Source organism: Canis lupus, chromosome 17, assembly GCF_048164855.1.
Source record: "Canis lupus baileyi chromosome 17, mCanLup2.hap1, whole genome shotgun sequence".
NCBI lineage: Eukaryota > Metazoa > Chordata > Mammalia > Carnivora > Canidae > Canis > Canis lupus.
Genome location: NC_132854.1, coordinates 61,397,059 through 61,424,841, shown reverse-complemented (window position 1 = coordinate 61,424,841; position 27,783 = coordinate 61,397,059). Strand labels below are relative to the sequence as shown.

Here is a 27,783-nt window from a genome sequence, read left to right as displayed (position 1 = left end):
CTTTAATCCCACCTATGAATGACACCACACGGTCATTCTCTTTCCCGACTGACTTATTTCACTTAACATGATCCCTCTAGTTCTATCCGCGTCATTGCAAATGGCAAGATTTCCTTCTCTTTGATAGCTGAGTACCGTTCCTCTCTCTATGACCATCATCTATCTCCCATCCTCTTTATCCATCATCTGGCAGAGGGCACCGAGGCTCCTCCCACAGTGTGGCTACTGTGGACCTGGCTGCTGTAGACATTGGGGCGCAGGTGTCCCGGCATTTCATTGCATCTGTATCTTCGGAGTGAGCTCCAGGCCGTGCACCTGCCGGTCGCAGGGCAGGTCTATCGGTAACTTCCTGAGGAGCCTCCTGACTGTTTCCAGGGCGGCTGCACCAGCCCGCGGTCCAGCCCACAGTGGAAGAGGGTTGAGTGAGTCTTGGCGGACGTGGGAAAAGTTTGGTCCACATTTCATTTCGCATCCTGTGGGTTCCAATTCATTGTCCTTAAGTATTTCTGGGGAAGCCGGGTGTTGGGCTCCATTTCAGCGCGACGTTTCTGAAGCTCCTAGGTCTCAGCTGGAGCCTGGAAGGAGGCAGGTCCGGCCCTGGGCGCGGGGACGCCGCCTCCTGCACGGCCTCCTTCAGCTCCTGAGCGTCCCGCAGGGGGCGCCCGAACCCAGGCCCGGGTCAAGGGCGCACATGCGCAGTAGGCCTCGTCCGCCAACAGTAACAGGAGCCCCTCTGCGCTCTGGAGGCCTGAGGAGGACGTGGGGCCGCGTCCACGCTGACAGGAGCCCCGGCCTCCTCAGTACCCGCGGGTAGGCTTCAGGACCATGTGGGGCTGCCTCCACGGTGACAGGAGCCCTGGCCTCCTCAGGACTCGCGGTGAGGCTTCCAGAGGATGTGGAGCCCCGTCCTCGCTGACAGGAGCCTGGTCTCCTCAGGACCCGCGGTGAGACTTCAGGAAGATGTGGGGCCGCGTCCTCCCTGACAGGAGCCCCGGCCTCCTTAGGACCCACGGTGAGTTTTTGGGATGACGTGGGGCTGTGTCCATGGGGACAGGAGCCCCAGCCTCCTCCGGACCTGCAGGGAGTTTGCGGGATGACGTGGGGCCGCGTCCACGGTGATAGGAGCCCCAGCCTCCTCAGGACCTGCGGGGAGGCTTCGGGATGACGTGGGGCTGTGTCCATGGGGACAGGAACCCCGGCCTCCTCAGGACCTGCGGTGAGTCTTCGGGATGACGTTGGGCAGCGTCTACGCTGACAGGAGCCCCGGCCTCCTCAGGACCCGCGGGGAGGCTTCTGGAGGATGTGAGGCATAGTCCACAGTGACAGGACCCCTCTCGTCCTCAGGACCCGCTGTCTATGACTCAGGAAGACATGGGGCCACGTCCGCCAAGACAGGAGTCCGGCTTCCTCAGGACCCGCTGGAGGACCCTGGAGGCGCTGTTCAGAGTCACATCCACCTCAGCAGGGCTACTCAGAACGACAAGGTAAGTGAATGGGGAGAATTGAGATAGGGTTAGGGTTTAGGGTGAGCAATAGGTTGTTAAGGTTAGCTTAGATGATATGGATTAGTGATCATGGTTATGCGTACGAGTTACTGGTGAGGGTGAGGGATGGGGTAAGGGTCAAGAGGTAGGAGTTAAAGTAAGGTATTAGGGACTAGGAAATTGACTTAGGGTCTGGATTAGGGTAATGTTACAGATAGGTTATAGGGTTTAGGGTTAGGGAATAGAGGGAGGGAATACGGTTAGAGATAGAGTGGGGGATGGGGTTAGAGTTTAGGGTAAGGGGTGAAGGCAGGGTTAGGGTTATGGGTTAGGGTTTGGGCTAGGGGTTAGGGCTAGGTTTAGGGTACGGGTTAGGTGTTAGGGTACGGGTTAGGGATTAGGGTACAGGTTAGGGTTAGGGTTAGGGGTTAGGGTTAGGATACGGGTTAGGGTTAGGGTACGGGTTAGTGGTTAGGGTTAGGGTTAGGGTTAGGGTTAGGGGTTAGGGTTAGGGTACGGGTTAGGGTACGGGTTAAGGAGGGTACGGGTTAGGGTTAGGGTATGGGTTAGGATACGGGTTAGGATTATGGTTAGGATTAGGGTACGGGTTAGGGTTAGGTTACGGGTTAGGGTTCGGGTTAGGGTACGGGTTAGGGTTAGGGTACGGGTTAGGTTTAGTGTTAGGGTACGGGTTAGGGGTTAGGGTACGGGTTAGGGGTTAGGGTACGGGTTAGGGTTAGGGTTAGGGTACAGGTTAGGGTACTGGTTAGGGAGTTTTGCATTACTCTGAACAACTGTATACGAATCTTTGTGTAAACATAAGTTTTCATTTCTCTGAAACAAATGCCCAGAAGCACAACTGATGTACTGTGTGATACAGGTATAGTCAATGTTTAAAGTAACTGCAAAACTGTTTTCCAAAGTGGCTGGGACATTTACAATCCTACCACAGTGTAGGAGCAATCCAGTTGCTGTACATCCTCCTCAATATTTAGTATGTGATTATCTTCTTAAAAATTATGGTACACTACAAATAATGTAAAATCAACCATCTTCACTGTTTATAAGCATATAACTCAGAGGTATTAAGTATATTCATGTTGTTGTGCAATGGATCTCCAAAACTTTTCCATCTTTCAAATCTGAAATTCTATGCCTATTAACCAATGCCCTCCTTCTCCCCTTAATCCCAACATCTGGTAACCACCATTCTTTCTATTGCTATGAATTTGGCTACTTAAGATACCTCATTAACTGGAATCATATAATATTTGTCATATTGTGACTGGTTCATAATACTAGGCTTAATGTCCATTCTGTAGTGTGTGACAGGATTGCCTTTTAAGGTTGAATGACATGCCAGTAAATGTATATACCACACTCTGTATATTCTTCCATCCATTCATGGATTTCTTGTGTTTACCTTTTTTTAAAAAGATTTTATTTGTTTATTCATGATAGACATAGAGAGAGAGAGGCAGAGCCACAGGCAGAGGGAGAAGCAGGCTCCATGCCAGGAGCCCGACGCGGGACTTGATTCTGGGACTCCAGGATCACACCCTGGGCCAAAGGCAGGCGCTAAACCGCTGAGTCACCCAGGGATCCCCTTGTGTTCACCTTTTGTGAATAATGCTGCTATGAACAGGGGTGTGGAAATATCTCAAGACCTGCTTTCGATTCTTTTGGATTATACCCAGAAATGAAATTGATAAATTACACGGTAGTTCTACTTTTGCTTTTTTTTGAGGAACTGCCACACGGTTTCCCATAGTGGTTTTCCAGAGCTTCTAATTTTTCCACATCCTTGTCAACACTTGTTATTTTCTGATCTTTTGATAGTACTCTTCCTAATGGGTGTGGAGTGATATTTAACTGTGGTTTTGATTTGCATTTCTCTAATGATTAGTGATGTTGAGCATCTTTTTGTAAACTTGTTGGTCATTTGTATATCTTCTTTGGAGAAAGGTCAGTTCATATTGTTGAATCCTTTTTAAACCAACTTACTTGATTTTTTTCTATTGAGTTGTAGGAGTTGTCTACATACTCCTTATATTATTAATCCCTTATCACTTTAATGATTTATAAATCTTTTCTCCCATTCTATAGACTTTTTTCACTCTGTCCATTGTGCCCTTTGATGCATGAGTGTTTTAAAGTTTGATGTAGTCCCATTTGTCTTTGCTATTATTGCCTCTGCTTTTGGTGTCACGTCCCAGAAATCACTGCCAAATCCAATGTTATGAAGCTTTCCCCTGTGTTTTCTGCTAGGAGTTTTGGAGTTTGGGATCTTATATTTAGGTCTTTAATCCAGTTTGAGGTAACATGCATATGCCATTATCTTATATTTTAGTTATTTTGATAGCTTGTAGTGATACCTTATCATGGTCTCAATACTTTACTAAAGGGTAGTGACGTTGAACATCTTTTCATGTGCTTATCTGTCATTTGTATATCTTATTCAGTGAAATTTCTCTTTGTGTCTTTCTTTTTGGGTGTCCATTTTATAATTAGATTGTTTGGTTTTTAAACATCGAGTTCTCAGGCTTCTTCACATAATCTAGATAAGACTCCTTTGTCAAATAATATAGCATGTAAATATTCTCTCAGGATGTAGCTTGTCTTTTTATCTTTTTAACAGAATCTTTCAGAGAACAAATTATTTTATTTTTATGAAGTCCAATTTTTCCTATTACAGATCATGCTTTTGGTGCCCTGGGATTTTTCGTTTGTTTTGTTTTTAAAGATTTATTTATTTTAGAGAGATGGGGGGGGGTTTGCAAAGGGAGAGAGAGAATCCTCAAGCAGACTCCCAGCTCAGCACAGAGCCTCACACAGGGCTCAATCCCAGGACCCTGAGATCATGACCTGGGCCAAAGTCCAAGGCTTCGTTAACTGAGCCACCCAGCTGCCCCATTTTTTGTCGTGTTTAAGAACTCTTTACCAAGACCCAGGGCACAAGGAATTCCTCCTATTTTATCTTCTAAGAGTTTTATAGTTTTACAGTATACATATGCTTGATATCCATTTTGAGCTTTTTAATAATGTGTGGGGCTTAGGTGGATTTCTTAGACAGACGGATTACACAAATCTTCATTTCTGAAGTGTGGGGATCATTAATACTCCTGCCTGAATTGGATCATTGTAGTTTTCCATCAGCTTTAATCACAGAAACTGGTAGTAGTAAAAGTCATCCTAAAGGCTCACTTGTATTTCAGACACCCTTGGCCTTATTTCCACCGTGTAGTAGCAGCCCAATTTCCCCTTGCTAATTGAGATCAATGATCCCACACAGTACAGTACCTCCCAAAAATATCTTCATGTTTATTGAACACTCAAAGGTCTATCCACATTTCTCCTCCCCACACCTCTTTCTCACCAATTTTCTAATCATATTCCTTCCAAATTGCTAACCATCCAGCTAAACCGTTGGCCACAGCCCAAAACCATACTTCTGACTACTTCTTCCAAAGCAAAATGAACAATTAGCTGCACCTGATTGTTCCCACTCAGAAGATTTCCTTTCACCACTGTCCTTCATGGATGTCCCAGAAAGGGACTGTGGTGCCACATTTGTCCACTTTTGAATGGTGCGTGCATATTATCTGTAAACCAAGCTTCAGCTTTCACTTTCCTAGTCAACTAACAGTGCAGACATCCCTAGGAGGCCATAGATGCAGGCTAGGAGAGAGAAGGTAATGTAGCAGGAGTGAGGTCTGTGGGCTTTTGGGTTATGTCTTCGTGTAATTTCCTTGTGCCTTCAGGGCATGTACAAGCCTAATCTTGTATGGACCGCTTCCATTCAACAATGGAATACTGTTGTGCATGCCCGACCCTATGGCTTTATTGGTCAGACGATGTCTAGCTTAATACCGGAAGCTCAGACTGCATAGTAACTTGGTAGCATCAGTCTCTACCAAGGCCCAGTAGCAAGCCAAAAGCTGTTCCCCAAAGAGAGATAATAGGGTTTTTGGAGGATAATAGGAATTTCCTCACAAATACTAGGTGTCCACATTGTGACTCACATCCAGAAAGCCTCTACCTACCACTGCTGCTTTGAGAACTATTGGATCTGCTGCATCATATAGCCCAAGTAGCAGAGCAGCTTGCATGACAGCCTGGACTTATTGCAGAGCCCTCTCTCATTTTGAGTCCCACCCAAAACTAGCAGCTTTTCAAGGTCACTCAGTAAATGGACCCAAATGAGGAATATGTTGCCTCCAAAATCCAAGGAGGCCCACTAGGCATTCTGCCTCTTTTTTGCCCTTTAGAAGGAATATCTTGACATGCCTGGTGCCAAGGGACCTCTAGAAATTTCACTGAGGAGAAAGGCCTTTGAATTTATCATATTTAGTTCTCACCCTCTGACATGCCAATGTGTTGCCAATAACTCTGGAGTATTTGCTACTTCTTACTCACTAGGTCAATCAATATAATGCCATCAGGACCCATGTGGTGTCCTGTGGAAGGGAAAGACAATCAAGATCCCTGTGGACCAAATTATGATATATAGTTAGAGAGTAGATATACCTCTGAGGTAGGACAGGGAACGTGTACTTCTGGTCTCGCCAGCTAAAAGAAAAGTATTCTGTTGGTCTTTACTAATAGATGTCAAGGTGTGGTAAAGGCATTTTCCAGATCAAAAGCTGCATACCCAGGTATGGGGGATGTGTTAATTTACTCAGCAATAAAACCACATCTGGAACAACACTTACAATTGGAGATACCATCTAGTTAAGCTTACTAGAATTTACCATCATTTTACAAGATCCTTCTGTTTTCTGCACAGGCCAGATATGTGAATTGAATAACCTATGAGAGATTCGCCACTCACCCCCCAATTTTCCAAGTCCTTTCAAGTCCTTCATGGTGGCACTAATCTCTTCCAGAATGTGGAATTTCTGTTGGTTTACTATTTTCCTAAGTAGAAAGAGTTCTAGTGAATTCTAACCCTCTTCCTTCCTACCGGTATAGCGCTATTCCAGAAGCCAGGGAAGCAACACAGTTCAGCCAGTTACTGAGTATGTGAATTCAATAAATGTAATTCCGTTACACAAGATCGCTCTGGAAACATACCAGACGTGCTCGGAGATGCCCTGGCACCAAACTGCCTTGCTCACCTGCTCTCCCTAAGCCCCTGTGCTGACTAGTGGACCACAGTGACATTTTAGGTTTCCTGAAATTAGTGTCAGTTTAGAACCAGTGTCCAGTAATCTCCAAATTGGAAATGTTGGAAAACAAAGAACAGATGGAACACATTTTTTTTTTAAAGAGAGTACAAGCAGGGTGGGAGGGGCAGACAGAGATCAAGAGAGAGAATCCTGGGGATCCCTGGGTGGCTCAGTAGTTTGGCGCCTGCCTTTGGCCCAGGGCGCGATCCTGGAGTCCCGGGATCGAGTCCCACGTCGGGCTCCTGGCGTGGAGGCTGCTTCTCCCTCCTCCTGTGTCTCTGCCTCTCTCTCTCTCTCCATGTCTATCACAAATAAATAAATAAATGAATCTTAATTTGCATTTCCCTGATGGCAAGTGATGCAGAGCATTTTCTCATGTGCATGTTGGCCATGTCTATGTCTTCCTCTGTGAGATTTCTCTTCATGTCTTTTGCCCGTTTCATGACTGGATTGTTTGTTTCTTTGCTGTTGAGTTTAGTAAGTTCTTTATAGATCTTGGAAACTAGCCCTTTATCTGATACGTCATTTGCAAATATCTTCTCCCATTCTGTAGGTTGTCTTTTAGTTTTGTTGACTGTATCACCTCACACCAGTGAGAATTGGGAAAATTAACAAGGCAGGAAACCACAAATGCTGGAGAGGATGTGGAGAAAAGGGAACCCTCTTACACTGTTGGTGGGAATGTGAACTCGTGCAGCCACTCTGGAAAACTGTGTGGAGGTTCCTCAAAGGGTTAAAATTAGATCTGCCCTATGACCCAGCAATTGCACTGCTGGGGATTTACCCCAAAGATACAGATGCAATGAAGCACTGGGACACCTGCACCCCGATGTTTCTAGCAGCAATGTCCACAATAGCCAAACTGGAAGGAGCCTCGGTGTCCATCGAAAGATGAATGGATAAAGAAGATGTGGTTTATGTATACAATGGAATATTACTCAGCCATTAGAAATGACAAATACCCACCATTTGCTTCAACATGGATGGAACTGGAAGGTATTATGCTGAGTGAAATAAGTCAATCAGAGGAGGACAAACATTATATATTCTTATTCATTTGGGGAATATAAATAATAGTGAAAGGGAATATAAGGGAAGTGAGAGGAAATGTGTGGGAAATGTCAGAAAGGTAGACAGAACATAAAGACTCCTAACTCTGGGAAATGAACTAGGGGTGGTGGAAGGGGAGGAGGGCGGGGGTGGGGATGAATGGGTGATGGGCACTGAGGGGGGCACTTGATGGGATGAGCACTGGGTGTTATTCTGTATGTTGGCAAACTGAACACCAATAAAAAATAAATTAATTATAAAAAAAATAAAAAAATAAATGAATCTTAAAAAAAAGAGAGAGAGAGAGAGAGAGAGACAGAATCCCAAGCAAACTCCATGCGGGGCTCACTCTCATGACCCTGAGGCCATGACCTGAGCTGAAATCAAGAGTCAGACACTTAGCTGATGGAGCCTACCCAGGCATCTCTGGAACAAATTTTCAGAAAGGCAAGGATTACAATAACTGTGAATGGTCTTAGAATGATGTTAGAGAAGGTGGCAAAGCAGGAAGCTCCAGGAAAACATCTCCCATTCTAGACAAAAATTGTACTTGAAGAATATGTCTGATGTAACTATTTTGAAATTCTGGGGTCTTTTCAAAGGCTTGCAGCCTTCAGGGGAATTACTGGGCAGCACACTGTGGTTTCTCTCCACTCTCAGCATGTGGTGGCCACTCAATCCTCATCTTCGGCCACATGGCAGACATTCATGTCTGCATCCCTGACATGTCATGAATGTGATTTTGGGGGGCTAATGTAGACAATATGGATCTTTCCCTACAAGTATCAGGGATTTATACTGTGATTGCTGCTTCTGATCTTGGAGGTACAGGCAGGGAGGTAGACTGCCATTGTCGCAAACCTACTGGCTAAAGAAGCCACCAGGGAAATTAAGAGACAGGGTTTTATTCCAGCCCCCTTTATTTTTCCCTCTTCTCCCTCTGGGAACTGGACATTTGAGGACTAGGACATTCAGAATGAATTACATATATTATGGAATTTAGGAAATCACCACAAATCCCCAGTGTAACACTGGCTCAGGGGCTCTCTGAATCTCTCACCTGCCAAGGGAGGGAGCACTCAGCTTTCTCACCATCTCACCCAGACATGGGACAAAAGGAAAGAGGAAGGTGAGGCTCGGAGGCTGCCAGCACTCCAAAGTCAAAAACTGAGTTGGGGGCACCTGGGTGGCTCAGTGGTTGAGCGTCTGCCTTTGGCCAATGGTGTGATCCTGGGATCCTGGGATCGAGTCCCACATTGGGCTCCCCACAGGGAGCCTGCTTCTCCCTCTGCTTGTGTTTCTGCCACTCTCTGTGTCTCTCATGCATAAACAAAATCTTTTTTAAAAATGAGTCCAACTCTTAATCTTTCATCTAGCAGGCAAGTTTCTGCTATGTTCATGTAAATATTGCTCTCTTCACTACCCACCCTGAGGTCACTCCCTTCAGGGCTGACCATCTGACCTGCTGTTGGGGACTCAGCCCTCCTTGCCCTTCCCTCAAGTTCCACCCCCTCACCCATGTGCAGGCACATCCTCTCCTCTCCCACAGTGAGAAGTGCTGCTTACAAGCAAGAGAAATTCACTCTAACCACCAAAGCAATGGGGATATACTGAGAGGTGAGGGTCATTCCTCATTGTGCCAAAGGGAGAGACAGACACCTGGGAAGACGGAGTCCCGGCTGCTGTGGGAACGGTGGGTGCCACCTCCATGTCCTCTTGTGGCTGCCTTTGGTCACCGCTCAAGACCTGAGTTCCAGGAGGAGAGAAACTGATGGGACCCACAGAGGCAGCGGGTCTGCTCCTTGACCCAGTGACTGTGCCCTGGGGCTGGGGTCCTCATACTGGCCCTGGCCTACTGCGGTGAAAAAGATGGGGAAATCATTAGAACGAATGTTCGAGGCACTATCCTCAGGAAGGGTGTGTGAGGGCCATGAGGTTCAGAGCAGCCAAGTAAAATGCCCAAGGTCACACAACAAGGAAATGGTGATGTATTATTCTTTCTATGGATTGCTCCATCAATTTGCCAATATTTTGTTGAGGACTTTTCTGTTCATGGGGAGATGCTGGTTTGCAATTTTCTTTTCTTATAATATCCTTGTCTGGTTTGGCATCACTGGTATCCTGGGTCCATGAGATGATCTCAGAAGTATTCCTGCCTCCATTTTCTAAAAGATTTTCTATAATACTGACTTTAATTATTCCTTAGGTTTTTGATAGAATTTACCAAATGAAGCCAGCCAGGCCTGGAGTTTTCTTAGTGGGAAAGTCATAAATTCAATTTGTTTCTTATAATTTTGAAATAATTACAAACTTAGAGAAAACCTAGACATACATTTGTGAGAAAGTTGCAAAACTGACACCATATCACCCCTGAAGATTTTGGCATGTATTTCCTACAAACAAGGACTTTTCCCCACACACAACTGCAGTGCATCCTTGAAAATGAGGGAGCTGTCATGGATGTAGAGCTGACACCTGGTCCTCTGGCCTGTACTCAAGTCTCATCTATAATAATGCCCTGCAGAGTAAAAGGTACTCCATGTCTCCTCTCCAGTCCCTGGGTACTTTCCAACACCACAGCCAGCTGTTTGTAGAACATGGAAGGCCCCTCATCTGGATCATCTGACATGTCCTCATGCATAGATTAAAGTCGTGTATCTTTGGCAAAACATCTTGAGGTAATGTTGTGCCTATGTCCTTGTAGGAGGCCCACAAGTTCTCCTTGTACTACTGACAATCACGCACTGAAGCTGGGATCTCCCACAGTCTCCACCATGATGATACTCTTTCTCCTTTGAAATTACTAAGCATTTTGTAGGGAAATACTTTCCAACTATATAAATACCCCCTTCATCATAGAATTTTCGATGTAATCACTGATGTATTTATATCTGTAATATGATTTCCTATTTTACTGAGTTAGTCCGTTCTCTCACTGTTTCTCTTGACATTCAAACCATCTCAGACTTGACCAACAGGAGGCCCTCCAGGCTGGCTCCTGTATCCCTGTAACATGCCTCCAGTCTGTGAGCCCCTCCTTGCTGTTTTGGCACAAGATGCTCCAGGCTTCACCTTGTAATTTTCCTAACATGGCCCTGGAATCATGGAGCTCTGGTTCATTTGTAGAAGCTAAGACCTGGGATCATTGTTATTGGATGTTATAGATAGAGACTATCTATCTATTATCTATCTTCTATCTATCTATCTATCTATCTATCTATCTATCTATCTATCTATCTATCATCTATCTTCATCATCATGTATTACTTATTATATACCTTATTTTACCTTATTGTATCAGTATACCTCAGTACCAATTTCTAGATTAATGTTGTTGTGGGCAGAAAACAGAAAGTATGGGGCTCACTTCTCTGCAGAACTCCAGTTTCTGTCTCCCCAGGTGCTGGAACTCACTGCTTATCATTTGCTTCCGATCAGCCCCATTCTGCCCAATTCCTCAGCCCTGAAAGCAGGCGTTTGAGGGGAAGCAGCGGGAAGTCTACTAATGTCTGGATTCAGGCCCCTCGTTAATTTGTTTGTAAAGCATTTTGAGACAGAAACTGGAGTTCTGCCCCGAGATGTGAGCCCCATACTTTCTGTTTTTCGACCACCAAACAACAATTAATCTAGAATAGGTACTGTCATATCAGAGGAAAGTCAGCCAACTGTGGGCACAGGTTTTGAAAATTCTTCAGACCTTGAGACTCAGACACTATGTCCTTTTCATGTCCACCGGAGCCACATAGCTAAAGTGCTGTATGTTCCGTCTTTGTTTCCTTCAGATGCCTCTTCGTATCATATTCCTTGGCTCCATGACAAGCAGGTCCTGCATCCCTCCCGCCTGGGTTAGTCTTTCTTTTTTTTTTAAGATTTATTTATTTATTTGAGAAACAGAGATTGTATCCACAAATAGGGGGTAGGCAGAGGCAGAGGGAGAGAATTTTCAAGCAGACTCCCTAATGAGTGTGGGGCTAGACTCGGGACTCGATCTCAGGACCCCAAGATCATGACCTGAGCCAAAATCACCAGTTGGACACTGAATCGATTGCTAGACATTGAACCAGGCTGAAAGCACCCCTCCTGGGTCACTTTCTAACCAAAAACTCCAGGCTGGGTAACTTTGCCACGTGTTTCATGTCAAAATAACACAAACTTATATCCATTTATCCAGAGAAAGGGAAGGAGAGAACATTTCCAATTCAATATCTGAGGCTAGCAAACCTTGATACAAAAGCTTCACAGAGGCATTAAATACAAGGGTAATGAAAGTCAAATCTATAATCACTAAAGAAAACATTACAAAACTATATGATATAAAATGCTATCAAAGTACCAGACAGTATTAAAGGGTAGTACAGTGTGATCAAACAGACTTATTCTAGAAAAGCAAGATTGATTTAGCATTCAAAAATCTACTTAAGTAATTAACCATATCTATAGAACATATGATCATGTCAGTGGAGGGAGAAACATTATTGTATAAAATTAAAAATCCATTCATGATAAAAAGAAAAAACTATGAATAGAAGTAAATTTACTTAACCTCTTGATGTGTCTTCAAAACACTCAAACATCATGCTTGATGGTGAAATCTAAAAAATCCTTCTCCTTGAGTTTTGGAGCAAAGTACAAATGGCTGCTCACACCATCCCCATTCAATGATGGGCTGGAGATGCCACCCAGACTCAATAAGACAAGAAAGAGAAAAGTAATGAGACTGGAAAGGAGTAGATAAAGATGTCATTTGTTATTGATTACATCAATATGAACACTAAAAAAATCCAAAGAAGTCTATGAGAAACTACTATGATTAATAATCAGAGTTACTGGACATAATTTTATATTTCTAAACAACAGCAACAATTGGAAAATTAATTATTAAATGACACCATTTATAATTGCTTCAAAAATAAAACACTTAGGAAAAGATTTAATAAAGTATATGTAAAAATATATATGTTTGGAGTACCTAGGTGGCTCAGTCAGTTAAGTGTCCAACTCTTGATTTTGACTCAGGTCATTGATCTCAGGGTCGTGAGATGAAGCCCCATGTCAGGTTCCCTGCTCAGCACAGAGTCTGCTTAAGATTCTCACTCTCACTCTCCCTCTGCCCCTCCCTCCATCCGCACCCTCTCTCAAAAACAAATAAATAAATGGATAGATGATTGTAAAACATTATTGAGAGACATAATGAAGACCAAAATAAAGACAGATATGCCTTATCCATGGATTAGAAGACTCTATTATAAGGGTAGCCTGGGTGGCTCAGTGGTTTAATGCCACCGTCAGCCCAGGGTGTGATCCTGGAGACCCAGGATCGAGTCCCACATCAGGCTCCCTGCATGGAGCCTGCTTCTCCCTCTGCCTGTGTCTATGCCTCTTCCTCTCTGTGTGTCTCTCATGAATAAATAAATAAAATCTTTTAAAAACAAAATACTCTATTATAAAATGTGAATTCTTCCCCCAAATTATCTATAGAATCTAACAATCCCATTCAAAATTCCAGCAGGTATTGTGGAAGTCAAGTTAATTAAAAAATTTATATGGAAATGCAAGACTAAAATAGCAAATACAATACCAAAGAAGAATAAGAAAGAAGATTTACATTACCAGATATTAAGACTTACTAATTAAAAGCTACAGAAACTCAGACAGTATGATATGAGCATATGATTAAACAAATAGATCAACAAAACAGAATAGTGTTTGGTGAGTACAACCACTTTGGAAAATTATTTAGCAGAATCAGGTAAAACTGATCATATGCAGATTCTACACTCCACAAGTCCCCCCTCTCCTGAGCATGTAACTGTGGCAGGTGGAATGATGGCACCTCAAAGATGGCCACCTAATCCCCAGCATCTGTATATATATTCTGCTACATGCAACAAATAATTAAGGTTACAGATAGAATTAAGGTTACCTTATCAGTTGACCTTGAAATAGGGAAATTATCTGGAATTACTCAAGTGGCTCCAATCTAATGAGATGAGTCCATAGAGAAGGAAAGCAGAAGAGTCTGTGAGAAGCACTGGACTCACCATTGCTGGCACTGAAGATGGAGGAAGGTGTCACAAATCAAGACATGTGAGTGGCCTCTGAAGCTGGGAATGGGGCACCTGGGTGGCAGTCAGTTGAGCATCTGACTCTTGGCTTTGGCTCAGGTCATGATCTCAGGGTCATGAGGTCAAACTCCGCATTAGGCTCCACACTCAGCACAGAGTCTGCTTTGGATTCTCTCTTCCTCTCCATCTGCCCCTCCTACTTATTCTCTCTCTCTAACAAATAAATAGATGAAGAAAGCAGAGGAGGAAGGAAGGAGGAAGGAGAAGAAAAGAAGAAGAAAAGAAGAAGAAGAAGAAGAAGAAGAAGAAGAAGAAGAAGAAGAAGAAGAAGAAAAAGAAAGAAGAAGAAGAAGAAGAAGAAGAAGAAGAAAGAAGGAGGAAGAAGGGAGGAGGAGGAGGAAGGAAGGAGGAGGAAGAAAGAAGGGGAGGAAGAAAGAAGGAAGGAGGAGGAGGAGAAAGGAAGAAGGAGGAGGAAGAAAGAAGGAGGAGGAGGAAGGAGGAGGAGGAGGAGGAAGGAGGAGGAGGAAGGAGGAGGAGGAGGAAGGAAGAAGAAAGAAGAAAGAAGAAAGAAGAAGAAGGAAGAAGGAAGAAGAAGAAGAAAAAGAAAGAAGAAAAGAAGAAGGGAATGGCCCTCAGCTCATAACCAGCAAGGAAATGGGACCTCAGTCCGACAACTTGTTGAATCCTACCAACAAGCTGAATGAACAGGAAACAGCTTCTCCCCTGGAGCCTCTAGAAAGAAATACAGCCCTGCTAACCACCTTAAGTCTAGCCTGGTGAAACCTATATTAAACCTCCGACTCCTTACAGAACTCTAAGAGAACACATTTGTGTTGTTTTAAGCCACCAAGAAATTTGTTACAACAGCCACTTACAATTAATACAACAGAGCAAGCAAAAAACATTACATATTCAACCACAGTCCACCCCTTGGTTCCCGAGTATGCATGCAGATTTGCATACACATGTACACACACCCTTTCCCTAACTAATTATTCCAAAGACTGCACTTCTCATAATGCAACAATCCTTTCAATCACAAAAAACTCCTCTTCCTTTGGAAGATGGCTCAGGACTGGATCCAAGTAGATCATACTGCAACAAGCTGAAAACCTGGGGGTGCTGTACACGCATCATGGAAGGTGAAAATGTTCAGTTTCATGATCTTGCAACCATGGATTTAACAGTTACCCAGATATCTAACCTAATCAAGGAAGGAAAGCAGAGCAATCAGAATAAAAACTCTCTTTCAGAAAAGGAAATGTAAATCCAGTCATCAGTGGTCTGAATAACACATCACGCCCCTCTGGATAGGGAGAAAGTGACGTCCTGCTCAATGGACAGCTTGGCTGGCTGGGTTCCCCCTGCACGGAAGACTTGATTTCTGCTCCCTTCTGTTCTCTGTGGCCCTACTAAAAGGGTTATTGCCTGGGGACAGCATTCTGAGAGGGGAGGTAACTATCCTGGAGGTGGCCTTGGGGACTGAACAGTAAGAGGCTCCTGCGCCAGGGCACCCTTCGCTGACACTGTCCCAAACACTATTTTGATGCCAATTGATTGATTTCCTGAGTCCTGCCATGACTATTGGTCCTATCTCTTTAGTCAGTGGCTTCTGGCCCAGCCTTCTCTCTGCCTCCAAAACAGTGGGAACAAAGAACTGGGATGGCCAGGTGGCCCCAAACAGTCCAAGAACACCTCTCAGTCCCCAGGCCACCACCCCACCCAGATTTATGGTAGAGCCAGAGGCACAGAGGCCTTCAGCAGCAGCAGGCCTATCGAGAGTGGTTTGGGGGGCAGGATCCCCTGATCCTCCAGGCTATCACATCCTGGCTTCCAGAATACCACAGTTTGATGATCCCATCCCTAACGCTGCCATGAACCCAAATAATTCAGCTTTTGCAATTCAAGAAGGTAGACAATTGCTGACTTGTAAGTGGCCCTGGTCCTCTGCACTCTTAAATCTCAGGAGACTTTCCAGCTGGCAACTTCCTCCTGTCCAATCTGCAGGACTGAAACGAAATACGTCAGTTGTGCACTGCCTCACTGATGGCCTCAGTAAAGAGCCAGCACGCTAACAATGTTGGCTCCTCCCCACAGGTGCTAGGCACCGAGACCCAGTGCCCTTGCTAACAGTGAGCAGAGCATGTCCAATCATACAATGAAACACACACCCTGGTTCTTTTAGGAAGCCTATACGGTATAAGCCTATACCCTTTATCCAATTAATTATTACCAAGTTTTCCTTGTTGTAAAGTCCAAAGGGTCCAGTTTAATACATTATCCACATCATCTGTTTTTTAAAAATATGCAGAGAAAAAACACTAGAGGACACCATGGACAGGGAAATTAGGCAATACCATTGAAACTCAAGTGATTCTAGGAATAAAGATGCCACTGAATTAGCAGAAGTCTTAAAAGTCTTTTTTTGAGAAAAGATTGTAAAAGACTCAGAGACCACTTTTTCAGCTCCCATTACATTAAAGATAAAGAGGCTGTAGCGCATGGATCCCTGAACCTGCAGCACTGGCCCTTAAGTCCCAGGCTATGAAATGCATTCCCAGATTTTGCTGGAAACGGCCTGGCCTCTGCATCACCCGGGAAGAGAAGGAAGAGGGAGAGGAACCCAGGAAGGAGCGTGGTCTCTGTGGCACCACCATGGCTCTCTTACTTGTCAGGGGGGTCTCCACCTATGGCTGTGGAGGGACTGCAAAGGCGCTGCTGGGGGGATGGGCAGGAAACGCTTCCCTTCCTCCACGTTCAGCCCGGGCCCTAGACCCCTCCGACTGCAGCTCACAGTTGGCCGGGTGCTCTTCTGACGTCTGCAAACACTTGGGAGTAAGCTGCTCTCAGGACTGGGCCCCGTGTTTCTGCCTCCACTCCTCGAATCAACTTCATTAAACTCAAGGAAGGGGTCTGATGTGCAAAGGAAAACACCGAGATGCCTATCATGCCTCCTGGAGCATATACAGTCGGTCACTAATGTATCGTATTACTGGTGTTCTTTAAGTGCCCTTGATTATTTTCATTCTATGATCAGTTAAAATAAAAGCACTCCTACGTCATCCCCATACCTGAGGGGTGCGAAGCCTACTCTTCAGGAGCCTGAAGCACCTGGAGCATCACACACGCAGCGGGCACAATGGCAGAGCGGCTCTTGGGCACACAAACACGAACACGCACTCGCACAGGCCCCCGCTTGGGCGCTCCCAGCTCCACCAGCAGCCACCGAAGAGCGGGATACACCCTGCCGGGCGGTGTCCCTAACCACCGAGGGGCTGGGGTACACCCTGCGGGAGTGTCCCTAACCACCGAGGGGCTGGGGTACACCCTGCCGGGCGGTGTCCCTAACCACCGAGGAGCGGGGTACACCCTGCGGGAGTGTCCCTAACCACCGAAGAGCGGGATACACCCTGCCGGGCGGTGTTCCTAACCACCGAGGGGCTGGGGTACAACCTGCCGGGAGTGTCCCTAACCACCGAGGAGCGGGGTACACCCTGCGGGAGTGTCCCTAACCACCGAGGAGTGGGATACACCCTGCCAGGCGGTGTCCCTAACCACCAAGGAGCTGGGGTACACCCTGCGGGAGTGTCCCTAACCACCGAAGAGCGGGATACACCCTGCCGGGCGGTGTCCCTAACCACCGAGGGGCTGGGGTACAACCTGCCGGGAGTGTCCCTAACCACCGAGGAGCGGGGTACACCCTGCGGGAGTGTCCCTAACCACCGAGGAGTGGGATACACCCTGCCAGGCGGTGTCCCTAACCACCAAGGAGCTGGGGTACACCCTGCGGGAGTGTCCCTAACCACCGAGGAGCGGGGTACACCCTGCCAGGCGGTGTCCCTAACCACCGAGGAGCTGGGGTACACCCTGCGGGAGTGTCCCTAACCACCGAGGAGCGGGGTACACCCTGCCAGGCGGTGTCCCTAACCACCGAGGAGCGGGGTACACCCTGCGGGAGTGTCCCTAACCACAGAGGAGCGGGGTACACCCTGCCAGGCGGTGTCCCTAACCACCAAGGAGCTGGGGTACACCCTGCGGGAGTGTCCCTAACCACCGAGGAGCTGGGGTACACCCTGCCGGGAGTGTCCCTAACCACCGAGGAGTGGGATACACCCTGCCAGGAGTGTCCCTAACCACCGAAGAGCGGGATACACCCTGCCGGGCGGTGTTCCTAACCACCGAGGGGCTAGGGTACACCCTGCCGGGCGGTGTCCCTAACCACCGAGGAGCGAGGTACACCCTGCCAGGCGGTGTCCCTAACCACCAAGGAGCTGGGGTACACCCTGCGGGAGTGTCCCTAACCACCGAGGAGCGGGGTACACCCTGCCAGGCGGTGTCCCTAACCACCGAGGAGCTGGGGTACACCCTGCGGGAGTGTCCCTAACCACCGAGGAGCGGGGTACACCCTGCCAGGCGGTGTCCCTAACCACCGAGGAGCGGGGTACACCCTGCGGGAGTGTCCCTAACCACCGAGGAGCGGGGTACACCCTGCCAGGCGGTGTCCCTAACCACCAAGGAGCTGGGGTACACCCTGCGGGAGTGTCCCTAACCACCGAGGAGCTGGGGTACACCCTGCCGGGAGTGTCCCTAACCACCGAGGAGCGGGGTACACCCTGCCGGGAGTGTCCCTAACCACCGAGGAGCTGAGGTACACCCTGCGGGAGTGTCCCTAACCACCGAGGAGCGGGGTACACCCTGCCAGGCGGTGTCCCTAACCACCGAGGAGCGGGGTACACCCTGCGGGAGTGTCCCTAACCACCAAGGAGCTGGGGTACACCCTGCGGGAGTGTCCCTAACCACCGAGGAGCTGGGGTACACCCTGCCGGGAGTGTCCCTAACCACCGAGGAGCGGGGTACACCCTGCCGGGAGTGTCCCTAACCACCGAGGAGCGGGGTACACCCTGCCGGGAGGTGTCCCTAACCCGCAGAGCCTGGGAGACCCGCAGAGCCCGGGAACCCGGCAGACCCCGGGGGACCCCGCAGAGCCTGGCCGGCATCCACAGGCTCAGAGCACTTCCCCAGGGACGCGGAGACCCGGAGCAGCCTCCAGGGGCACAGGGTTCCTTCCCAGCACCTGGAGGCAGGTTTGTGAGAAATTTCCAAAGCCTCTAGAAGTACCGATCCTAATTCTGCGTAAAGTGCCGCGATCGAGGCCATGTACAAAACGGCAAATGGCCCATGACACCATGTGTGAAATGTCCAGAATAGCTAATCCAGAAAGTAGATGAGTAATTGCAAGGGAGTGGGAGAGGGGAGGCGACTGCTACCAGGTGAAGGGTTTCCCTGGCCTGATGGAAAAGTTCTGGAACCCGATAGCGGTGATGGTTATACAGCATCCGGAGTGTACTTAATGCCACTGAATGGTTAAAATGGTAACATTTATGGTGTGTGTATTTTACCACAAATATATATATATCATAAAACTTCCTGGTAGGGGCATAGGTATCCCAGAACCAGCTCATCAGAAGTTATTTTTCCAGGGTACGGAAACCAGTCATCACTGGTTAATTGAAAAAGATGTTTAAGCACTGGATGTTATTCTGTATGCTGGTAAATTGAACACCAATAAAAAATAAATTTATTATAAAAAAATAAATAAAATAAAATAAAATAAAATAAAATGGGGTGAGGGGTCCCTAAGAGTGTTATATATACTGAAAATTGTATTTCTTTTTTTTTTTTCCAAGAGTAAAAAACATCAGCATATACCAATTTGCCCATTTTGTTCTGCTGATTCAAATCCAGGTGTTGGTGGCCCTACAAACCTCCTCAGGGCTCTGTTTCAAAGCAGTTTGTGAAGATTTAACAAACGAATCTACCCAAAGTCCTTTGAACTTAGTTACATCCTCCAGTGCCCTAATTTTTTTAAATGTAAAATGAAATCGTCCACATTTCCACATAATACAGTGATGGGACACACAAACTAACATTGTCAGCAAACCACACAAGGATGGCACAGGTTCTGCACCATGGCATCTGTGTTATCATTGATCCCCAGGCAACCTAAGAGGTGGAGACTTCTGTTATCCTCTGGGTTGAGGCCAAGTCACCAAAGCTGGGTGGTGAGGGGGCTGCCCAACAGAGACCCAGCCCCTCTCTGTGGCTTGTTCAAAGGGGCTGGGATCCGGCTGGAGAAGACCAGGGCAGACCTCGTGGGACAGGGTCCCCCGGTTAGCAGGCTCCAAGGAGCCTTACAGGGTGGGGGTGGGGGCTGAGCTATTGAGCCTCTCCTCACCCACTTGGCTGGCTTGTCCCATTTGGGGCCATTATGAATAAAGTGCTATAAATAGTCCCCAGCAGACACATGTTTTCATTTCACTCCAGTGGGTAGACAGGAATGGAATTACTAGGTCATGTTTAACATTTTAAGAAACTGAAAGTTTAAAAAAAAAAAAAGAAACAAAGTTTTCCACTAATGGCAATTCCAGTTACTCTAAATCCCCTCCAACACTTGGGTGTCAATCTTCTGAATTTTGGCCATTTTAATGTATGTGTACAAGTAATTTACTTTAATTTGCATTTTCTGATGAATTATGATGGTGCCTATGATCTTACATGCTTTTTGGTCATTAGCATATTTTCTTTTTTTTTAAAGATTTATTTATTTATTTATGATAGACATAGAGAGAAGAGAGAGAGAGAAAGAGAGAGAGAGGGAGAGACACAGGAGGAGGGAGAAGCAGGCTCCATGCCGAGAGCCCGATGCAGGACTCGATCCCGGGACTCCAGGATCGCGCCCTGGGCCAAAGGCAGGCGCTAAACCGCTGAGCCACCCAGGGATCCCCGCATATTTTCTTTAATGAGGTATCTATTCAAATTATTTGCCCATTTCTAATTGGTTAGTGAAAGTCCTTCATGTATTCTGGATACAATTCCTGTCTCAGCTACATGTACTGCAGGTATTGTTTCCCATTCTGTGGCTTGCCTTTTCGGTTTTTTAATTTTGGTGAAGTCCAGTTTATCAATCTTTTTCTGCTACGGTTAGTGATTTTGGTGTCCCATCTAAGGCATCTTTGCATATTGCAGGGTCACAAAGATTTTCTCCTCTCAATGTCTGTAGGATCTAGAACTATCTCCCTTTTTTCCTTGCTGTTGGTAATTTGCATTTTCTTTTTGGCGGGAACTGATTACTCTAGCTGGATGATTAACAATTTTGTTGATATTTTCAGTTTTTGGTTCATTTAGCTCCTCCATTTTCTGTTTTATTGTTCTGCTTTAACTTGATTATTTCCTTTCCTTCTACATGCTTTGGGCTTAGTTTATTCTTGTGTTTCTAGCTTCTTAAGGAGGCAACCCAGATCACTGACTGTAAAACTTCCTCCTTTACTTATATAAGATTATAATCTTCCTTCTACACAATCATCTTTTAACTGTACCCCACAAATTTTGGCATGTTGTCTTTCATTACCACTTAGAAATGTTTTTATTTTCCCTGTGATTTCTTCTTTGGCCCATGAGTTATTTTAAAATGTATTGATTTTCATATATTTGAGGACTTTTCAGATGTTTTAATTATTGATTCACAAATATTGTGGTCTGAGAATATACTCTATGATGATTAAATGATTTGAATCTATTTAAATGTACTAAGGCTTGTTTTATGGTCTCCCGTGGTGAATTTTTGCATGTGCATGAAAAGAATCTATATTCTGCAGTCGTTGGGTACACTGTTTTATAAATGTCAATCATACCAAGTTAGAGGATAGCGTTCATGTCTTGTATGTCCTTGATTTTCTAGCAATCTGTCCTATTAGTTACTGAGAGAATAGCGCAGAAGTCCCCAACTCTAGTTAATGGATTCGCCTGTCTCTCCTGGCAGTTACGTCAGTTCTTGCTTCACATATTTGAAACTCTGTTATTAAATGCATATATGATTGGTATGACCTTTTTAATATTATGAAAATATCTTTCTCTTTGGTGAGTCTTCTTTGTCAGCACCTCCAGATTTCCTATGTCTAGTGTGTACATAGTATGTCTTTTTCCAATCTTTTCACTTTAATCTGTGTCTTTACCTTTTAATTGGGTTTCTTCCAGACACCATATATCAGGTCAGTCTGATATCCTCTGTTTACATTTTTGTCACTATCAATAGGGTTAAGTCTGCCATCTCGCTGTTTTTTCTTTGTTCCATCTTTGTTATTTTTCCTCTTTTCCTTACTACCTTTGGATTTCATTCTTTTTTTTTTTTAATTTTTATTTATTTATGATAGTCATACAGAGAGAGAGAGAGAGGCAGAGACATAGGCAGAGGGAGAAGCAGGCTCCATGCACCGGGAGCCCGACGTGGGATTCGATCCCGGGTCTCCAGGATCGCGCCCTGGGCCAAAGGCAGGCGCTAAACCGCTGCGCCACCCAGGGATCCCCTCATTCTTCTTTAGTATCTCATGTTTCTCCTCTAATAAGTACAGATTAGCTGTACTTCTGTTTTATTTTTTCAGTGGTTGCCATAAGGCATAAAATGCACATCTTAACTTATTACTGTCTACTTTCAAATAATATTGTACTACTTCATGGACGACATAAGCACCTCACAACAATGTAATTCCACTTCCCATCCTTTGTGTTATTGTTTTCACAAATTCTACTTCTACATATGTTGCAAGCCCCATGATGCAATACTGTTTTTATTTACACAATTACCATTTAAATAAAATCATTAAATTTTTTATTGTCTACAACATTGTTCATTCATTCGTGGAGATCCACATTTCTACCTAATGCCATTTTTCTTCAGCTTGAAGAAATTTCTTTAGTATTTTTGTAGCTCAAATCTTCTGGAGATACAATCTTTGAATTTTTGTCTGAAAATTTCTTTAATTTGCCCTCATTTTGAAGGATCATTTCTCCAGATACGAGATTCTGGGTTAACAGCTCCCTTCTTTTGGAACATTAAAGATATCACCCTGTTGTGCTTTGGTTTGCATTTTTTCTGACGAGAAGTCATTTATTCTGTCTTTATTTGTCTGTATGAAATGGGTCTTTTTTCCTTTGGCTCTCCCCATCCCTGGTTTTTAACAATGTAATTATGATGTACATTGGTCTGGGGTGTGCATGGGTGTGTGCATGCAGAGAAAGAGAGTATACATGTAGATGTATGTTAATGTGTGTGTGTGTTTGTGTCTGTGTGTAGGCTCAATTCTTAACTATAATTTCTTAAATGGAGCTTCAGCTTTTTCAGTGTTAATTGTAGTATGGAGATTTACTCATTTAAAATTTATGTGTGGATATTGGGGCCCCTGGGTGGCTCAGCAGTTGGGCACTGGCCTTCTTCGGCCCTGGGCGTGACCCCGGGATCCTGGGATCGAGTCCCACGTTGGGCTCCCCGCAGGGAGCCTGCTTCTCACTCTCCCTGTGTCTCTGCCTCTGTGTCTCTCATGAATAAGTAAATAAAATCTTTTTAAAAAATGGTTGGAAACATGTCAGGCTACCAGAAAGTTGGGAGGGGATGACCAGTCCTGGGCCCCTAGTGCCTTGAGGGCCACCAGGTCTCGCATGTGCACAGTATGAATAGGGCCCGCCGGCCAGGAGGGCAGTGAGGACAGAACCCGAACCTGAAGGACAAGGGTCCCTGCCTCCAAGCACCAGGACCTGGGGCCAGATGGCGTCCGGCATGGCCTGGGGGCCCTGTGGGTGACTCCGGTGAAGGTACAGAGGGAGGTAGAGAATGATTGCTGCTCTCTCCCTGCCAAGTCCTGAGCCACAGCCTCCAGAGGGAGCCAAATGCAACCCTTTGAAGCAGCACCGGACCGTTGGAATCCAGAGCTGAGCAAACTGACCACCTTGCTGCCCTACCCCGAGGACGTGCAGCCCGGCTTGACAAGCTCTGCATCCTCAGGCTGGTCGTGGGCTACCTGAAGGTGAAGAGCTGCTTTGCAGGTAAGCGGCCGCGTGGCTCCAGATCAAGCTACGAGAGGAGCTTGCCCACAAGCTCTAAGCGTTGACCTTCTGTGAGGCAGAAGCGGCACCGCAGTGTTTGGGTCCCGGACACAGGAAGAAGGCCTCACGCTCAGCTCAGGTACAATAGGTGACCCAGACTGCAGGTGTGTCTCTCTGCCCAGCCTGTCATATGGACCCTGGGCTCTGCTCTCTGTGGAAGGAGATGGGCACGGGCTTCCCACCAGGCTCACAGAATGGCAGGTGCAGAGGAGAGGTCCTAGCAGATGGTCTAACTTCTTTCCTTCCTTTACTTTATCATTTCTTGTGATAAATTAAATGTTCCTCCATCTTCCAGAGCTTTGGCTCAGAACAAAGGGCTCATTTTTCTGAAGCTATGAACTGGGCTATTTCTTATAATCTCCCAGAGCTCTTTTTCTCCTAAACTTCCTTACCATGTAACGGGCACAGTCTACTCTTCTGTTTCCTACCTGCTAATCCACTGTGTCATTGCTGAGAGCTAGTCCTAACCCATTCCTGTGCTTGGGACTTGTACGCAGTAAACTGAGTGATGCAGCTGAGCACATCCCCTCCATAGCTAGTAAGCAGCCGCACAGGAAGACAGCCCAAGGAAGACTCTGGGCCTGAACAACACGGGACAGATGGTTACAGCTGCTCAAAAAGAAACTCAAAGATGAAACGGGTCTAGTCAACCTTGAAAATACACTGAGAACTATGAAATTACCCAGCTGCAGGGGTAACTGCAAAGCAGCAGCACCTGTGGAGTCTCGTACAGCAGTGCTGTGGACTGTCCATGCAGGGGTCCACTGTGACCCCAGGGGCTGGGGTCAGGGCATCGGGGAGGGCCGCTAAATGGGCACCGGCTTTCCTTTTGGGGGTGTGGATCCAGTATCTTGGATGGAGAGAGAGGTGGTGGTTTCTCAGTTTAAAATGGTTAATTTTAGGCTACGTGAATCCCACAGGGGCTGGGATCCTTTGCGGGGAGGGAGGCAGGGGTCCTTTGCAGGCCTGTCAGCCCTCGAAGACCCTGAATAGGTCCTCTGCTTGCCTCTGCCATTGTCTCCAGGCAGTCTGCCCACGTGTCGCTAGTTCGGGCCTGTCCCCACCCACTGGGCTGTGCTGCAGGCCACTGACAGTGGTAGAGACCTCAGACCCTTGCCCTCGCTCTGACCCTCTGCCCAGGATGGCCCAAGGTAAGGGGCACACATGGGACCTGGGCTGCCCTGGAGAGCAGCTGTCTACCAGTCGTGTGCTGTGAACTGCTTTCGTGAGGAACACCTTGATCCTCAGCAGGTCCCGGCCCTGGTCTGGGCAGAGCTGGGGGCCTGAGTCCTCTCACAGTACATTAAGAAGATAATTCACCATGACCAAGTGGGATTTATCCCCAGGATGCAAGGCTGGTTCAACACTCGGAAAGCAATCAATGTGATAGATCATATCAACAAGAGAAAAAACAAGAACCATATGATCCTCTCAATAGATGCAGAGAAAACATTTGACAAAATACAGCATCCATTCCTGATAGAAACTCTTCAGAGTGTAGGGATAGAGGGAACATTCCTCAGCATCTTAAAAGCCATCTATGAAAAGCCCACAGCAAATATCATTCTCAATGGGGAAACACTGGGAGCCTTTCCCCTAAGATCAGGAACACAACAGGGATGTCCACTCTCACCACTGCTATTCGACATAGTACTAGAAGTCCTAGCCTCAGCAATCAGGCAACAAAAAGAAATAAAAGGCATTCAAATTGGCAAAGAAGTCGTCAAACTCTCCCTCTTAGCAGATGACATGATACTGTGCATAGAAAACCCAAAAGACTCCACCCCAAGGTTGCCAGAACTCATACAGCAATTTGGCAAAGTGGCAGGATACAAAATCAATGCCCGGAAATCAGTGGCATTTCTATACACTAACAATGAGACTGAAGAAACAGCAATTAAGGAGTCAACCCCATTTACAATTGCACCCAAAAGCGTAAGATACCTAGGAATAAACCTAACCAAAGAGGTGAAGGATCTATACCCTAAAAACTACAGAACACTTAAAGAAATTGAGGAAGACACAAAGAGATGGAAAAATATTCCATGTTCATGGATTGGAAGAATTAATATGGTGAAAATGTCTATGCTATCCAGGGAAATTTTCACATTCAATGCAATCCCTATCAAAATGCCATGGACTTTCTTCAGAGAATTAGAACAAGTAATCTTAAGATTTGTGTGGAATCAGAAAAGACCCCGAATAGCCAGGGGAATATTGAAAAAGAAAACCATATCTGGGGGCATCACAATGCCAGATTTCAGGTTGTACTACAAAGCTGTGGTCATCAAGACAGTGTGGTACTGGCACAAAAACAGACACACAGATCAATGGAACAGAATAGAGAACTCAGAAATGGGCCCTCAACTCTATGGTCAACTAATATTCGACAAAACAGGAAAGACCATCCACTGGAAGAAGGACAGTCTCTTCAATAAATGGTGCTGGGAAAATTGGACATCCACACGCAGAGTAATGAAACTAGACCACTCTCTTGCACCAGACACAAATATAAACTCAAAATGGATGAAAGATCTAAATGTGAGACACGATTCCATCAAAATCCTAGAGGAGAACACAGGCAACACCCTTTTTGAACTTGGCCACCAGCAACTTCTTGCAAGATACAATTATGAAGGCAAAGGAAACAAAAGCAAAAATGAATTATTGGAACTTAATCAATATGAAAAGCTTCTGCACAGCAAAAGAAACAGTCAACAAAACCAAAAGACAATCTACAGAATGGGAGAAGATATTTGCAAATGACATAATCAGACAAAGGGCTCATATCCAAGATCTATAAAGAACTTGTTAAACTCAAAACCCAAGAAACAACCAATCCAATCATGAAATGGGCAGGATACATGAACAGAAATTTCACCAAAGACACACACATGGCCAACAAGCACATGAGAAAATGCTCCACATCACTTGCCATCAGGGAAATACAAATCAAAACCACAATGAGATCCCACTTCACACCCGTGAGAATGGGGAAAATCAACAAGACAGGAAACCACAAATGTTGGAGAGGATGTGGAGAAAGGGGTACCCTCTTGCACTGTTGGTGGGAATGTGAACTGGTACAGCCACTCTGGAAAACTGTGTGGAGGTTCCTCAAAGAGTTAAAAATAGACCTGCCCTACGACCCAGCAATTGCACTGCTGGGGATTTACCCCAAAGATACAGATGCAGTGAAACGCCAGGACACCTGCACCCCAATGTTTCTAGCAGCAATGTCCACAATAGCCAAACTGTGGAAGGAGCCTCGGTGTCCATCGAAAGAAGAATGGACAAAGGAAATGTGGTCTATGTATACAATGGGATATTCCTCAGCCATTAGAAGGATGAATACCCACTATCTGCTTCAACGTGGACGGAACTGGAGGGTATGATGCTGAGTGAAGTGAGTCAATCGGAGGACAATTATCATATGGTTCCACTCATACGGGGAATATAAAAAACAGTGAAAGGGATTATAGGGGAAAGGGGAGAAAATGAGTGAGAAATATCAGATAGGGTGATGGAACATGAGAGACTCCTAACTCTGGGAAGCAAACAGGGGTAGTGGAAGGGGAGGTGGGGGGGGGACGGGGTGACTGAGTGATGGGATCTGAGGGGGGGCACTTGATGGGATGAGCAGTGGATGTTATGCTATATGTTGGCAAATCAAACTCCAATAAAAAAATATACCAAAAAAAGAGCTAAGCCAAACAGGAACATTAAACATTTTCTCTTCCTCAGCCACCCTAAAGGACAGCATTGCAGACTGCCCAGCTGACCGACCCATGAATCCAGGAGGAAGTGAGCATGCCTCTCCACAGGTCAATCTAGAACTGTTTTCTGAAGGAGACTTGCTTATTCGGGTACTGTATGACATTTTCCAAATCTATCTCCTGTCAGTGGTTATGATAATAGCAGAATTGGGGCCTCAGAGGTTTTCAAAAAACATTTCATTTCAAATCTTGTTGAATTTATCTTTAATTATCAAGTCAATTTTCTGGTTGGATAAAGTATTCTATATCTATTCCTTCCATTTTTCAGACAATTCTATAACCAAAGTGCCATGTGGGTGAGAAT

General features: G+C 45.8%; 1 long non-coding RNA gene across 3 annotated transcripts; it reads left to right on the top strand.

The window, feature by feature from the left end:
- Window positions 1-706: 706 nt before the first annotated feature.
- LOC140608248 (uncharacterized) lies at window positions 707-27,769 on the top strand. Of its 3 annotated transcripts, none has more exons than XR_012010283.1 (3): window positions 707-1,012; window positions 1,345-1,484; window positions 27,448-27,769. It is a non-coding gene; the product is annotated as an uncharacterized lncRNA (long non-coding RNA). The 3 variants fall into 3 exon arrangements; XR_012010282.1 differs by lacking the exon at window positions 27,448-27,769 and adding an exon at window positions 7,206-7,820; XR_012010281.1 differs by lacking the exon at window positions 27,448-27,769 and adding an exon at window positions 2,946-7,820.
- Window positions 27,770-27,783: the final 14 nt, after the last annotated feature.